We start from the raw sequence: 17,858 nt of genomic DNA on the forward strand, positions 1-17,858 counted from the left end.
TTAGATTTTGTGTTGAAGATTGACGATGAAGGATTGGCGGTTGTGCCCTGAACTTGTGGATGGGACGTCGCGTGACTTGACGCAGAGGCTTAGGGTGAAGCATTCTTCTGCTGACATATGCACGTAGGAATTATTCGTTGATCACCAGGCTCTGATTTAGACATTGGATCCGGAACCTCGGCTACTCATGGTGTAGGCTGTCTCATTGATACAATCATTTTAATGGTTGCATTTTAGACAAGGACGCAAGATCCCCATCAGATCGACTACCCACCGGGATAGTTCATTGAATTGCTCCAAGGTAGGCCCGGCAGGGGATGGAGTAACAGAAGATAGAGATTTTTTAATAAGGGGAAGTTGGTTTCCTCCAGCCTAACAACTCTCATAGAATCAGAACCTGGTGGGTTTGGCTCCTAGTGATCATACTGCCTAGGTGGGAGGTTCTTCATCTGAAAAGTTAGAGGACGTCCCACAAACGACGCCAATCTTTTAGTGCCGAAAACCTCTCTGATCAATTTCACTTCCAGAGCTTCAATCTGTGCACGTGCTGCGGTCAAAGAACACGCGTCAAGGGTCCCAAAGCAGTAATGAAGCATTGTAACAATGCCTAGATGAGAGATCGTACTTAGTTTTGATCATGGAGGTCCTTTTATAGAGGAGTCTTAGGTATTTAGGATAGTTTCCTGTGTGGGAGTTGTTAGAAGGGTTTTCACTCCCAGGCGAAATCGGTATGCGCAGCGGAAATAAAAATCGTATAGAATAAAAAAAATTCAAGTCGATTATGCCCGTTAACCCATGAACGTAGGGTCTAGATGATCTAATGGTGGTTCAAATAAAAATATAACACAAAAATACCTTTGTGACTGACCGTTATATCAGTCTCTACTTGATCTACTCCTCGAACGGCCATGAACGATCTGATCGCCGCGGATCCGCAAGTTGAACCGATGGATTCCTTCAAATTGTGGAAAAGGAAGTTGAAGTACCTTTCTTCAAACATATGTACTAATCTATATCGGTACCTGACGATGGGAATTTGAATTTTCTTGATGGAGCTTTAGGTTTTCTCAAAATAATTTGAACTAGAATTGAAAATCTAGGAGATAGAGAAAAAAACTTGAGAGTAGAAGAGAGAGATACTCTTGGAAGCTTTTCTAAGGAGGGTGCATGAATTTTACAGCTTTGATTATCCTAAAAAAACGTGCTTTGATGGTTTATATAGGTTGGTTTCGTACTTTTAAAAAATTCATAAAGTTTCTTTCACAATTTGACTAAAATTGGGAAAACTAGTTAACTAGACTTTCAATATTGGAAACCAACTCAAAGTGAGAACCTGTGGAGGTTTCCTACGAGCATTGGGAATATTTCCAACCTTGTAAAAAATACTGTTTACTTGAGCTGGGTGTTTTTGCATATGAGGCCCACCCTGATGCATGTGCATTCTCGCTGATGAGCACATTTATGTGTGAATTGTAGGTAGGAAAAACATGCATATTTTATGTTTAGAGCGTTACTACTAAGGTATTTTGCTTGTTTTTTGTGTTTCAAGATTATTTATGAATTTCCGTGAAAAATGGAGCTAAATAGATGAAATTCCGAAGAAAAGATCAAATACGAGAACACCACCATTATGGCCCATCATTTGAAGGGTCTAGATCATCAATGGTTCATCAATTGGTTGGCTCGGATTGACCTTTGGAAATGATTTGGAGTGGAACAAGCAATTTATCCTAAGTCCCACTAATTGTGCGGTTGAGTGGGCTTGGAGGAGAAATTAATTCACATTTGTTGACCGTCGTTGGAATGATAAAGATCAGCCCACAAAAGTGATTCAAGAGGTGCGCTCATTAGTAAATTCGAATTCAACGGTTGGGATCATCTCATTTTCGTGGTTTAGTGGTGCAATTAATGTACAAGTTGACTGTCAAATGGATTTCTTTAGAAATAAAGAGGGGAGAAGGCAAATAGAGTTGTTTTGTGTGCAATACAAAGGAATGGTAGATTAGGCATTTGCAAAACTATATGGCACTGTTGAAATTTATTCAAAAGATGGGGATAAAGTACTCGTTTTACAAAACATGAGAGAGGGAAAATAGGGAAGATCTTTCAACCGACACTCTCTCTCTTTTACGATAAAAAGGCACTAAATCCATGCATTAACTATTACTGGTGGAAATAAATTACAAGGTCTATTAATTGCATGGATTGAATGGGCTTGCAAATGAACGGTGTTGATCATCTAACTACAATGGGCATGCATACTGGAATGGGCGTGCATAGCATTTTGGTAAAAAGAGAACATGGGGTCTACTGGTTTATATGCCATGGGTTAGTAATTCCCAACCATAGAAACGTCATTGGAAGCTACCTCATTTTCCCCTCTTGTGTTTGGAAGTGGGTGGATTTATCAAAAGAAGATAAGCCTTTCTTTTTGCAACCGAACATCCAAGGCAATCTTTACTTGCTATATTTGTATGGGATAATCTGGGCCATCAACTTGATAAGCCAACACCCAATCAATTGGACGGTATGGATCGGATTATATGAAATGAATTAGAGGAATAACCAACTGTCATTATGAACAATCGATTGAACAGTCTGGATCATTATATGAACACGAGTTGGGATGCCAGAATATGTGTGGGCCCTCTCATACCAATTTGTAGAATTCGGTCATAGAATTTAGAAACCCACTATTTATGAGAAATTGCAAAGATGGCTGATATTCTTAATGAGCCCAACTTTTAGTGACGTATGTAAATGGGGGAATTACTAAATTAAAAAAAAGGAATGAGTTGGACGTGGGCATGTAAATCCAAATCGGAAAGTTTCGGTTAGTGGGATGTTCTTACGAATAGCAAGTACCTGGTAGGCAATATTACCAATTGCTGGAGACTTGTATGGGAAAAGAAACTATCTAATTTTGGGCGTACAAAATGGACGATTGGATTATTTGGTCCAACCCCGTCTTTAGAAACTACTGTGTTTCTCACAAGACTTCTAACCAACTTCTAGTAGTGGGACCCGCTCCTATGCCATATATATATTTCCTTGATGGGCACTATGTGAACCACTAGTCAAATTGGAAAATTAGGAAGAAAAAAAAACACGTGGAAAAGTAGTTTTCTTCAATGTTTGGAAAATGCTATTTTAGCATTATGGCAACCCTTTTTGTGACTAAAAAAAAAATTATGATCTAACGGTTGAAAAAAAGAAGAGAGGGCGTTTGTTTTTTTTATTGACTTCTTTGGGGAATTGTTCTATATATACTCAAAAATAAAAGAACAAAAGGATGGATGATTATTCTTCTCCCTCTCTTACATTCTCTACATTCTTGCACTCCACTCTCTCTCTCTCACCACTCTCTACTCTCTCTTTAATCTCTTGTTCTCTTATGCTTCCTTTCAAAGTTCTTTTTCTTTTCTTTATCTTTTTCTTTTCAACTCTCAATCCAAGACATCATCATCCACCATTCAAACTCAATGTGACATTAAAGCTTGAATGAGGAAGATTCAACCAAAGATTGGAGGAGAAAAAGAATAAGTTCTTTTTATTTTTGTTATTTATTTTCAAGTTCAAGTTAATGACTTTTGTTTCAATTCAAATTAGTGGAGTAATTTGCTTTTGTTTCATTTTCTTTCAAGTACTCATATGGCATCTCTTTTATTTTCTATCCCTTTTATTTTTTCCTTCGCCATGAACAACTAAACCCACTTAATTGGGGTTTAGATGAAACCATGGAGAAGGGGAAGGAGTTTTGATTAAATCTTTTGATGTAGAAAATAACATAACATATATATGTTGTATAATTGCTTTATCCCAATCAATCATGACATCGGCTTTTCCCGTTCCTATGATTGATTGTTGATAAAGTAGATTATATACCCTATATATTATTTAAAACTTATTAGATAATCGATAACAACTCATGGAAAATGACATCTTTCGATCTTATCTTCCATAGACCTTGTTTATCAATTATATAATGAGTTAAAGCAAAATTTTGGTTTAATTAATTATCCCAATATGAACCGTTGTGGATTCCAGCCCCTAAGTAAGTTTTTAATCTATCGTTTATCTCTTAAAAAATCTTGGTTTTAGTTATCTTTTAATTCTAGGTTTCAAATCTAATTTTTCCGTTTTAATGCTGTTAGTCAATTTTCGAAGCTAATTTTGGACAGGTAAACGATCAAATCAGGAAACATCATAAACATAAAAGTTGTAGATCTTTCAAAATCCTTCAACATGCGTACTCAAGGGTTAAAATTCGAGTTCAGATGAGTGAGATATTACTGTTTTAGTAAACAATATTTTTAATTCCAGATTCTAAAATTCAGATTTTAGTTTTTGATTTTCTAATTAGAATAGTTTTAATTTATTGGTTAATTAAAACTGATTTCTCTCATTAATTAGAACTGACTTTCCTTATTTAGTAGGTACTTAATAGAATCATTAAATATGTGGTTCACTTTGCCTAGATATAGGAAATAAAGTAATAATCAAATTAAAGTTAGTTTCGATTTTTATTTTATTTAAGGAGTAAATTTATAGTAAGTTGTTGGCTTCGAGGTAAATCCACGAAAATCTTGAGACCCATGCCAGGCAATAACTTATTATACTTTTATTTTCTAAATAATATAAAGATAGAAAGTCTACATCCTCTTCCCTGAGATCAACCCGTGACTGCATATGATACGTGCACTTGCGGTTATTTAATATCACAATCACTCGCTACAAAGCTGCTGACCGATTTTCAAGCCCGTTTTTGGACCATTAGATGAAAAATCTAAAAATGTCATTGTGGGACCCGATCCCGCCAGAGGGGGTGGGGTGCGAGCCGCCACGCCTTCTCTTGGTCTCTCGTACCCACGCGATTGGCGTGTGCATTTTTAGTATTGATTTTAATTCATCTTTTATGTGAACTTGGGATCACTAAGACAATCCGAATTCCACACAAAAGAGACTGACAGAGTCGCCACCTAGATGTGGGATCTAGGACCCATAATTAACCAGAAATCTAGACTCGCTACCTGGTTACAAGAATGGAAGGTATGGGGAGTTATCCACCACATGCACCATTCCCGCCCGATAATCGGTCTTCGATTCCAAAAGCTAACTCTTTTGAATTCATTTTAAATGGCTCATTCAACTCTATGCTAAGGTGTGAACTATGTGACATGCATCCTATGATCTAATTTCAATGTAGATCCTAAATGTGTATCTTGATTCCTTAATTTGTTTGAATTCAATCTAGGTGCAAGTTCTCCTAAGATTCTAATTTCATGGAAAATCCTAAATGATTTAATTAAGAATGTACAAGCAAATTAATATACAAAACACCACAATTTGTTGTGGTGCCGACTCGCGGTTGGTATGCCATCAGACATCCAAGCTGCCTACGTACCCAAGCCTCACTGGGATCAGAGTCGACGTAGTTCAGTGCACCTAAGCTAAGCTACTTATGCCTAACTCAACTAAGACACCGACCTAGACGGGATTGACTGTTTCAACAGTTTTAAGAGGAGTTATTTAATTCAAGTTGAGGATTTTATTATCTTAGGATTTCATCTAAGATGCTATATGATTCTTATCTAAATGCAAGTTGTTCCTTAGACTAATGCAGGTTAGCCTACATCCTAGTTTACTAAGATTGTCCTAGGGAAAGATTGGGTGACTAGTGCAACTAGACCTATGGCACGGTTGCTATCCATAGCAAGCGTCCGTGATGAGGCTGGACTCCTAACTCTAGGACTTCCTAAAACCTAAGACTCCCTAAAACTTAGGACAAGACACGACACCAGTGTTCCTAAATTTGGCTCTAAGGGTTCTTATGACAGAAACCGTGATCCAATGGTTCCCAAAGACACGAGACAAATCAATTTAAGCTCTTGAAGTTAGTTAATTTCAGATTTCAAGGATTTTCGATTTCTGGACATTCAAGGATTACCAATGGTTCTAGGGTTCACCAATTTCGGCCCAGGATAGCAATCAAGGAAGGGAATCGTGCGCTCTTTTCTTGTGCAATTTAATACTTAGGTTATAGCACCTTATTGCCTGGCATATCTCAGGATTTCCGTGAACAGTAACCTCGGAGCCAACAACGTGCTATAGCTTAAATATTCAAATTGTCAAAAATCGGTTGCAATTGGGATACGATTATGGATGCACTGGCCATTTTTCCAGGGAAATCTAAAGATCCTAAGATTTCTGTTTCAATGGATTAAGGAGTTAATATGTGATAGAGATTTAAGGTTCCTTAGAGATTTTCAGATGATTTTCGATTGAATTCGGATTTTCAACGAATTTTATCAATTTTAAACATATGAGTGATTTTACAAGTGAAACTGTTGCAAACGAATTCAAAATGAGTTGAAACTTCTACAGAAGCAAGATATGATGAGATGTAGCTTACTGAAAGATTTTTACATATTTTTACATTAAGCTCATATTTAATTTTGATTTAACAATTAATTGATCAGATTGAGAAAATAACACAGAAATTACTAGAAATAGAAATCTAAATTCAATACAATTTCTACAGGAATAAGATATGAGTAAATATAGCATGATGTGAGATTTTCATGAATTTTAGAAACTATTTACTATCAATTTCGGATTTTTCAATTTTCAGACTAGATTATGAATTAACATTACATCCCATATGACACAAGATCCAAATCACTTGAAAATTTTATAAAAACTAGAAATATGGAATATAAGACTTCTGTAAAAGTTTTGGGAATTTTATCTGTGATCTGGTGTCTGTAAAAATTCTCTCAAAATCTGATAATTTTTAAAGAAACCATAAAATAATATACCAAACCAATTCCAAAAATTCTCAAAAATTCGTGGTAGAATTTATCAGCATTATATGTTTTTCCTACGAAATTTCATTGATTTCGGAATTCGTTTAGTATATATTTTATTTTTCTTCGTCGAAAAGATATTTTTGAAGAGTTTTCTATTTTTAAAACACGATTTTCGAGAAAATTACGATTCCGGAAAACGTCCTCCAACCTTGTTATGATGTGATGAACACAAGCAAAATTTAAAATTCCAAAAAATAGATCATCCTGAGATGTCTATTTTTTCGAATTTCGTAATTACTCAGCCAATATTTTAAATAAAATACCACTCTTCACTCAAATTCTAAAAAACCGTTGATCCAATGTCCAATCCGATCCGATAGTTATTTTACTCTATTTAGATAGATCGTTGTTTTAAATTTCGGGATGAAACGGAATTGAAACACCCATGTAGATCATGATTTTAAGCACACACATTTAATATTCGATTAAATTCATTTAAATGCTTAAAAATCATGCAAAAATCCGAAAATATACCAAATAATTCTGAAAAATTCCGAGAACAGTGTACCTACCTACGGTGAAGATCCTCGCCGAATCCGAGAGCCGCAGAGTCCGAAAATCCCGCCGAAGCTCAATCCGACCTCCCGCTTTCTTTCTTTCTTTCTTCCTTTCTTCGTTTTTTATTTTTATTTTGCTTGTTGCCGAGAGAGAGATTGATGGAGAATGAGAGAGAGCGAGAGAGAGATACAGACACAGAGAGAATGAGAATAAGAGAGACAACAGAGGGAATGGGATTGAGAGAGATAGAGAGAAAATGGGATTGAGAGAGATAGAGAGAGAACGAGATTGAGACAGAGAAGGAGTGGGAGGGTGGTCGACAGAGAGGGAGTGGGAGCGTGAGGGAGTGAGACAGAGAGGTATATAAAGAGAGAGAGAGAGATAGAGAGAGAGAGGTATATATATATATATATATATATATAGAGAGAGAGAGAGAGAGATAGAAAAATGAGAGAGAAAAACAGAGTGTGAGACACTCTGTTTTTCTCCTCGTTCTCTTCTTCTCTTCTTCTTTTTTTTTTTGTTTTAATATATTTTGAGGCTGTTGTTGGGGATGAGAGAGGGAGATGGAGATTAGAAATACTAAGGGAGAGAGGGAGATGGAAGCATCAAGGGAGAGAGTTAGAGTGAGAGACCGAGTGATTGGGATGGAATCTGGGAGATGAGAGGAGAGCGATGGAGGATTTGGGAGTTGGATCTGTTCTTTTCTTTTCGTACAGAGAGTACTCTGTTGGGAGGGTTGCTCGGAGAGGGTTGTTCGGAGATGCAGAGGGTGATGAGAGATCGTGGAAACAGAGGGAGCAAGCGGAGAGTGGGAATCGGCTCTGGAATGAGCGAGTGAGGGAACACAGAGACGGAGAGGAAGAAGAGAGAGGTGTTGAATCAGGGAGAGGTTGAGGGAGAGGCTGGGAGATGGAGGGAGAACCCCAAGAGAGACCAAGAAAGCTTCTGTTTTTCACCCCCAAAACAGAGCCTTTGTTTCTTGCTTTTTTTCGTTCCTTTTCTCTCCCCTCTCTTTCTTTTTGCCGAGCTCTGTTACTATATCCCCTCCCTTTCTTCCTTCTTTTTTTTTTTTTTTTGGAATCCCCTCAACCTCTTTCCATTTCTCAACCTTTATTTCCTTACCTATCTCCTCATATTAGGAAGCTGCCTATTAGAGAATTGCCGAGAATCCACAGTTAGCAAGAATAAACCTTCGTGCAACCATCCACATAAAAACAGACCACCTATATTTAGAAAATTTTGAAAATAAAACAAGAAGAATTTCTAGCCGGTCTACTTGGGACCCACGAATGGCATTTAACTTAAGATAGCTTGATCTCTTTCCTAAATTTAATTCATTGCATATTCGTGGACCCCACTATCTACTTCCACCTCCCCATTCAATGCATCCTCATGTAGGGACCACCATTCGGTCAATACCTTCCACAATCCGATTTCCATTTGTGAAAAAAATGATAATAGCACCACTGCACCATACAATAAATTAATGTGGGTCCATTGTCATGGGTGAATTCTTCTTGTACTGCACTACTTGCATTCAAATCCCTTCCATTGGATGATCTCAGCCGTCCAATTTATAGGTCTCAATTTATATGGGATGTGCCCCTCCAAATCAATTTCGCTCGCAAGATGATCCTGGATCGCTTAATTGGATGGGCCGCAATGAGAACGGTCATACCCCGCAAATAAGCCATTGGATGATCCAATCTGCCCAATTAATGAGCTGCCATAAGAACGGATTAGGCCCACAAACCATTTTCATGGGATAATCCGAGCCACTCATTTAATGAACCTCAGTATAAATTCGCTGTGCTCCTTGCATAGTTCTCAAGGGTTATCTGGATAGCTCAACTTGATGATCATCTTTATGCATTAGATCGAAGCAGGCTTAACACTCATTTTTCGTTAAAACAATATGCGGGCCCCCCGGTTGATCCGAATTTAAACAAATGTTTAATGCGGGCCCACCAAACGGGTCCAACTTTCAATAAATGCTCAATACGGGCCCATCGAATGGGTCTGAATTCTCTCCTGGCTTGGATTCTTCTGAATAACCATTCTCAACACTTAGCGAAAAGAAAAATGCGGAACATTGCGGAAATGATCGGAAAGATTGAGAAAGCATAAGGGACGGACACGGGAATGGGGAAACACTGAAAAAGTCTGATAACACGAACACTAACTTCTTTGTTGATTACAGCAGAGCAAAATGGGGTGTCTACAGTCATAAACTAGGAAGTTGTATCCCTTTGAATGTTATTTCCAAAGAGTATTTACTCACTCAATTTGGCCAAGTGGTTAGTGAGTTATGGTTGTTTTATTGGACGGTGTCTGTTAGCTCTTTTTGTAATTAAATAAGCACTTATTATTTAATTATCTAATTAAATAAACTTAATTCCTCACATCCAATGTGATAAAATCTTCATTTATAGTTTCTATAATTTCCAAAATACACATAAGTTAACAATTAACTACTTTGGGTATTCCAAATGTGTCCTATGGTACGTGTACACCAAATGAACTAAGTAAATCTTTTCCCTCGTATCAAATGCGATGAAACTAGTCCGTCTATGCAATCTAGTAAATGCGGAACCCTTATCTAAAGGATATAGATGGGTCATTCGAGTTGTGAGTGGGATCTTTATAGGGACCCGACGGTTGACCCTGCAGAACCAATGATGGGCCCCATTGCGATCTTGCTCCGTAGTTCACAACTACAATCGCATTGGATCAGTGGCCTCCATTGAGACGTAACCTTGAAGATGATCATCAAATCATCATACCCATAATCACATCTAATATGTGCAATTCCTTTCTCCATTCCACATCTAATGAGTTGGGTCCTATGGGCTGTAGACATCTACTAACCCCAAGAATTATTCATGGTATACCTTTCAGTAAAGCAGTTAGGGCCGCAAATGCATTTGCAAAATTCATTTCAAAAACATACAAGTGTTTGAATAAAACATTTGATAAACCATTTATCAAATGCGCTTGGCCAAGCTATTTTATAAGCCTACGGCTTTGACCAAAAGCATAGATCATCTCCCCGTAATTGGGGAGGAGAATTCCATGTCTAGTATCCCTATTAGCCTCGTGGGTTTGTGAAATTCCAATAGGCAATCCAAAAGGGGGGTGAATTGGGTGTCTTTAAGAATTTATCATCTTTAAAAACTTTTGTTAGATTAGTTTCAAAAGCTTAAATGAATATTCTCTCTTAGACCTATTAACAAGCACTTGTTAGGTGACTTTTGAAAACCCTAGTTGATTATTTCATTTTGTCTTTTTATCAAAATACTTGGTGGGTGATTAAAGATTACAAATATAATGTAAATTTCACAACAAGATGAAGGAATAAGATGAATGGTTTCTTTTAGGCCTTTTATCAAGCACTTGGTGGAATCCTAGTTCATCTACTCTCTTTTTAGTTCCTTACAAACACTTTGTGGATGGTTCATACAGGTAAAACAAAATTAAGAATAATGTTCAACCACAAGAGTTAAGCACTTACCACAAGAGTAGAGAGGAAGAGACAAGAGGCTTTGACACAAGAGCTTTTATAGTGGTTCGGTCTTAAACCCAAGACCTACTCCACTCTTCTCAAGTTTGCTCTCATTGAGGTATCCACTATCTTCCAAGGAACTTAAATGCGGTGTTCATTTCGCCTTGTACAATCCGGGCGTCCAAGCTCCAAGGGTCTTAAATACGGCGCCCTTTGTTGCCAAATACAATGAAGAGAAGAAGGATGTTGTTCACTTGTCTCTAGATAGGCTAATACAATGTAAAGCTTACAATACACTCTCAACGATGATTACAAGTAATGCCTTATCCAATCCCAAAAGAATTTTTCCTAATCAAAGCACAAGTGAGATGGAGAGAGATTTTACTCAAAACTATTGGCCAAATGATTTTCAAGGGTTTACTTGAGTTGGTGTGTTCATCAAGTATTTTGGACCCTTTGAATGGGTATATATGAAGTCCCAACTCAATATGACCTTTTCAGGGGCAAAACAGTCATTTTTGGGTCAAACAGTCAACTAGCCGTTGGGCCACAGCGGCTATATTTTTGTTCCAGGTTATTTTCTCTGAGCTCCGAGAAATGTCTCGGAGTTACGCGCTCGGAGTTCCGAGAATAATTCTAGGAATTCCGAGACTGGTTTTCCACCAATCTGTGTCCGACTTGAAAAATTCTTATCTCTTTCGTTTCTTGTCGGATTTCGATGTTATTATACTCTACAGATATGAGAAAAATGAGAGCTATTTGTTAAAAATATTTTTAAAAATATTTGAAAATATTTTAAACAAGTTTTTGTAGGATTTAGTTGCTGGTCCAGGTTGTTTCTTCGGAACTCTGTTTTGTTCAATGTTGTGTTAAATGCCGTATGGGACCCAACATGTTGGTGCACCACCATGGCCATTCACTTATCCATTTAAGTCCTTAAAGGGTGTGTTAATTCTCTTAGTAAAATATATTTGTAGGGGTTTTAAGATGTGCCTTGATCAAGAGAAAACACAAGAAAGAAAGGTGATACATACTACCATTTTAAGTACTCTCTTGTTCTCTTGAGCCAATCTTCATTTGATCTTCAATGATGTGCTTGGCTTGCTTTGGGATCTTCAAGGTTGAGATTTTTTGCTTGCACCATTTGGTTCAAACTCCTTTGCAAGTTGTTGATCCACAAGCTTTGGCCTTCATTGATCTTCCTTTGTTTGTTCAGTGCTTTGAGATGGTTGTGATGAGCTTCTTCTTGGTTGATCCTCCAAGGTATGGTTTGTCCAAGTACGTTCTAGCTCCTTTATCCTTTGTTTGGTTCATCTTCAAGCATAGGCTATCTGTGTGTATTGGTGCTATCCTGAATTAACCTGTGAATTTCTTTTCCATAGCACAACACTCAAGGCAAACAATTAGTCAATAAACAACTAATCAATTTGCGTTTGTTAATCATCAAAACAAGGTAATTGAATGAACCCATGGGGAACCCTTGGGCTAACAGTTTGTCCAAGACTTCAGTACTACCCTCTAGTGAGCGATAGAAGGACCACGATTAGATAGACCAAGAATCTAGGCCGGGCCCACAGACAGATATGACCCCTCAGGTCTAAGGACATGTAAAGGGTCATGTCTGGTAGAATAGCCTTACTAACTCCTATCCACTGGCTATTCTAGTGTGATCATGTTCAGTGGTGATCCTATCTTCTCACCCACACTTCTTGATTAGGGTCCACTACCCAAGTGACTGAGATTAGCCACTCTATGATACGTGCATGTAGGCAAGACTGGTACTGATTATATATAGGATGGGATGTCAAATCTCGACCCCAACCAGGAACCTTTAAAGTCTTCAAAGAACCGGGATGGTATCTCCTTGCTCCCTAGGATCTATGAATCGTTGACTATGGTATTCCTATTTTTCTACCTAAGGATGAGTATGTGTCAGATAGTAATCACATCACACATATTCAATTTGTTAATACCCAATAGATGTCATGAAATATAACCTTTATTAATATTAAAGTGACATGATATATGAAATGTACTCACTTTTAGGGCACTAACTCTAACACGAGTCATTCCTTTCACGTTGACTTTCTTATAGAATTAGTCTCCATATTTATCTGAGAGATCACCCAATTTTCTCAAGAGAATCTGTTCCTATTTAAACCTTCGAACAAACAAGGGAGTTGCCGTGCTAGGTTTGGCCTTTTCCCTAGGGCAGTTTTCTTTTCGTTCGGGGTTGCCATTCGTGTAGAATGGATGAGATGACCCTCTCTAGCCACTGCGTACAAGTGGGAAGTTCAGTTACCATAATAAGCCAGATGCCACTTGTCCTGTGTCTAATGGATGGACGGATTCTATCCCTACCAGTAATAAATTAAATTGAAATGGCACAAAAAATGCTAATACTGCCACATTCACATTCATACACTAAATAAAAAAATTTTGTTTTATCTTTGTGTTTTCGATTTGATTCAATTATTATTGTAGGAAATATAATATTATAATCACATTCATGCCTATACACTAACAAATACTTTCATATTTTTGTTAGGTAAGGTTGCCCTATTAGGATCCACATAACGCACCAACTCCTTACAAAAAATGACCAAAATATCCCTATCTCATAAAAATGTTCAAAAAGCTGTTATCTCAGGAAAAAGGACCAAAATACCTTTTCTCTTGAAAAATAACCAAAGTGTCCATATGTCATATAATGACCAAACCGATCCCATCTCATAGATAACGACCAAAATACTGAGGTAGGAGTGCTGGTGTTTTGAATTCATTTTACTAAATAGGTTTATTTTGATCATTTTTTAGGACGTAGGTGTATTTTGGTCATTTTGTGAGATAGAAAATGACCAAAATACGCATAATTTATAAGAGGTAGTGCTAGATAAACAATAAGGGTTTTTGGTTATTTTCTATGTGATAGAGTAGTTTGGTCATTTTATGTGATAGGGTTATCTTGGTTATTTTTTATTATATTAGTGTATTTTGGTCATTTTCTTAGGAGATAGGGGTGACATTCTAAGCTGACTCGATCAAACTCAACTTTGTTAGTGCAAACCCTAAGGGTGCAAGTTTGGCCCTGTCAGCCCTGACCCGGCCTGAGCTCGAACAGGGTCAGGGCTGGATTTTCCAACCTGAGGGCGGGTCAGGGTTCATTTTTTTAGACCCTGACAGGGGTCGGGTCGGGTTTTGGGTTAATGCCTTGGGTACCTTGACCCGGCCCGACCTTAAGTTTTCTATTATAGAATTGAACCATCTATGCATGCTTCTTTTGCTTATGTTTTCTATTATCTTGGATTGATGTTTCTTTAGATTATTATTATTAATTGTCTTTGTTGCCCGTCATGTTTTTGAATTCATATTGTCTTATTTTGTTCCCTTTCTCTGTTTATTGATCATTTTGTTCTATATGATAAGTGGTTGCTTTATTTTTGGCACTCTTAACAGGTATTTGCACTAGGGTCAATTAGGGCCAGGCCGGGCCGGCCCTGCCCAATCAGGGCCAATCAGGGCGGGCCAGGGCCAGCACTAAGCCCTGTAGGGCGGGCCATGGGTTGAGGTTCTTCGGCCCTGACTCAGGGTCAGCACGGGTCAGGGCCGAGATAATGGGATCCAGGGTTGGGCTAGGGTTTTGAAAAACCCGACCCAACCTGACCCTGTTGCAGCCCTAGCAAACCCCACATTAATGTGAGTTTGAAATCCCCCACGCGTTGCGGCATTGGTGGTGTAAGTATCTTCCACACGCTATGGAGGAAATATATTCAAGAAGCTACGTGGCAGTACCCTCTCTCTCTCTCTCTCTCTCTCTCTCTCTCTCTTTCTCTCTCTCTCTCTCTCTATGGACAAGGCCTTCTTATTCTAGTCGTAAAAGGCAAGTAGTAGCCCTTCAGAAACCGCATCCCTTGACTTTGTTTCCGCAAAAAGGGGCATGTAGATTGTAGACTTAATTAAAATCAAACTTGACCATCCATCTTTTTTACTAGCTACGACAATAAGCAAGACCTAAGTCATGTGGTGTCTTAATTATCTAAAATAACCTAAATTTCCATATCTCATTAAGTGACCAAACTGCTCCTATCTCATAGATAATGACCAAAATACTAAGATAGGAGTTAGGGTGTTTTGATGTTATTTTATGAAGTAGGTTATTCTGGTCATTTTTCATGACGTAGGGTATTTTGATATTTTTCATAAGAGATATCATGGTCTCATAAAATGACCGAAATACGCTTAATTTATAATTGGTAGGGGTAAATAAACAATAAGGGGGATACCCGGATTTTAGAATCTTGGATGTCCTCAAAATCCCATACAGGAGACCAAAGAAGAAGGTGATTCTCCATTGTTTTCTGATTTCTCACCTTTCCTTCCATCAGCAAAAGAGTAGGAGATCATCCCATGTTTCCAGGTTTTAGAAATTTCAGGATGGGCGTGAGATTTCTAAAACCTGTACGTATTTCTTACTTAAAATCTAGAATTCAAAAGAGAAGCATAGCGGACAATCTCCTTCTTCTCTTGTCCCCATCCTGGATTTTGAGGAAATCCAAGATCCTAAAATCTGCGTATCCAAATGGCCCCTAAGAGTATTTTTGTTATTTCTCTGAGATAGGATAGTTCCGTCATTTTTATGAGATAGAGGTACTTTAATTGACTATTAGATTAGGGTATTTTGGTCATTTTCCATAGAGATATGGGTCACATTCTAGGCAGACTCAAGTAAACTCGACTTTGATCGTGCAACCAACGAAGTCAGTCAAGTATCATCTATTAAATCAGTCGTCAAGAACTTCTTACTCCCGTCGTAAAAGGCATGTAGCGAGAAAGTTGTGTAGGTGCCTTTTGGCCCTTAGAAACGGCATCCCTCGCCCTTATTTCCACCAAAAGGACCCATGAACAGTTAATCCAGTTTTTCTAAGACCTACGACTATTAACAAGACCTATGCCAACTGGTGCCTTAATCTAATCGGCCTCAATAAGCCCTAAATATCCTTATAAAAAGGGCCACTCCCTCTAGAGGTTTTTACTATCAATGGAAACATGTCCTTTGTAACACCTGGCCCAAAGAAGGAAAAAGGGTTTTTTTTATTATTAATTGGAATTTAATCATAAAGTAGGGACCACTTGAAGACACCTGTAAGGGAATTGATGCATGTGCATCTTGGCCAGTCGAAGGTCGGTTGATTCAGAATACCGATCAGATTGATTGGATCGCTCAGAGTAATGGCCGGGAGGCTCAGGCCATAATCAGGCAATTTCAGAGCATCGAATTGATGAAGCGACTGTCGACGTTGTTGATCACGCCAAGGCTATAGTAGAAAAATGTTACCCAAAGAGCAACCATCAAAGATCATTAGAAGTTTTAGGAGGCCTCTGGATCAAAGGCTAGACTCTTAAAATCTATAAGCAGATCATCGAGGAACATCGGATAAAAAATCGGACAATTCAGATCAATGAAAACCCAATAAGAGGGTCTGTAAGAAAATATGTTAATCTACAAACAATAGTATCATCACATATACAAAATAAAACTGGATATCAGTAGAATTTGCATCAATCGGCACAAAAAAAAGAAGGGCAGTGATAAATCAACCTCGATATATCTTAAATTGACCCCTTTTAAACATAAAACCTCAAGGGGTTGAATAAAGTTGCCATATGCCGTTAAGCACCATAGGAGTGTTCAAGTCACACGCCCTAACATTTTACGTTAGAAGGGGTTGATTTAAGATATAGGGGGATCGATTTATCACTCTCCAAAAACAATACCCAAAACACAAACTACACAAGAATGAAATGATAAAACAACCAGAAACCCCTGCTATGCTTATGATTAGCATTAATTAGCATTAGGAACTTAGGATTAGTCTTTGGTAGCATTACTAGCTTAGGATTAACTTTAAACTCATACTCTACCTATTAGCCTTAAACCCTTATTCCTTATTAGCATATGATTACACTCAAACCCATATTCCCTACATGCTTCGTCAAGTTCGTTAGCCGTTCAATCGACCTAATTCTCACGATACCATCAATCTACCAATTATAGCCATGACACTTCTTATCATGCCATTCGTAACATTATTACTACCTAAGCAGCAAAGTCATAGCAACCATTTAACATAAAAAGTCCTTCCTTATAAGAAGAGAGCAAAGGCCTTATTGTTGTAAGGCCTTACACCATATAATTTCTCATAAGGAGGAGAGAAACTGTATATCTATATATCTATGGATGTAGAAACTCAATATTCCCCACAGTAAAGGTATTAATAAGGGATGTCTTTCCAGTAAAACTATAGTACTAAAAGGTTCCGGACAAAATTGAAAACTTGGTAGAGGGGAAGTACCGAGGATGCCACTCAGCCCTTAAACTCGCGTTCCCTGCAAGTTTTTCCACTAAAAGGGCCCAAAAAACATTTAAGCCATAGAGAAAAATCAAACTGACTATCCATTTTTTTCTGCGAGCAATAAAGACAACGTATATTAAGTGGTGTCTTAATGTATAAGCCTCACTAAGCCCCAAAAGTCCCTATAAAAAGGGCAGCTCCCTCTCAAGCTTTTTACCATCAATGCAAACATGTCTCTCTTTTCATATTTGTTAACGTTTCTCCTTGGAGTGGTGCTTCTTACCAATCCCTCTCATGCTAGCCATGGAGATAAGCCACTCGACAAGAAGCCACCAACACCCATTTACCTGCCTCCCCCAGTTGAAAAGCCACCCACCCTCGTGTACGACCCATCCCCATACCCAACACCACTCGAAGGCTGCCGCCGACGCCTTATTAGAAGCTAACCCTCACCATTAAAGAAGCCTTCAACTCCCTACTATAAGCCGCCTTACAAACCCCCACCATCAGCACATCAATAAGTGGAAAATACAGTATCTGTATGAGTAACAATAAAAGGAGAGGTCCTAATTGCAATTTCAGTTTAAGCTGCCATAGTCTTGGGTATTTGTTGTAGTCCAAGAAGGGAGTTGA

This window comes from Tasmannia lanceolata, unplaced genomic scaffold (genome assembly GCF_043159265.1).
Source record: "Tasmannia lanceolata isolate RefF3 unplaced genomic scaffold, GAP_Taslan_0.1 ptg000007l, whole genome shotgun sequence".
NCBI lineage: Eukaryota > Viridiplantae > Streptophyta > Magnoliopsida > Canellales > Winteraceae > Tasmannia > Tasmannia lanceolata.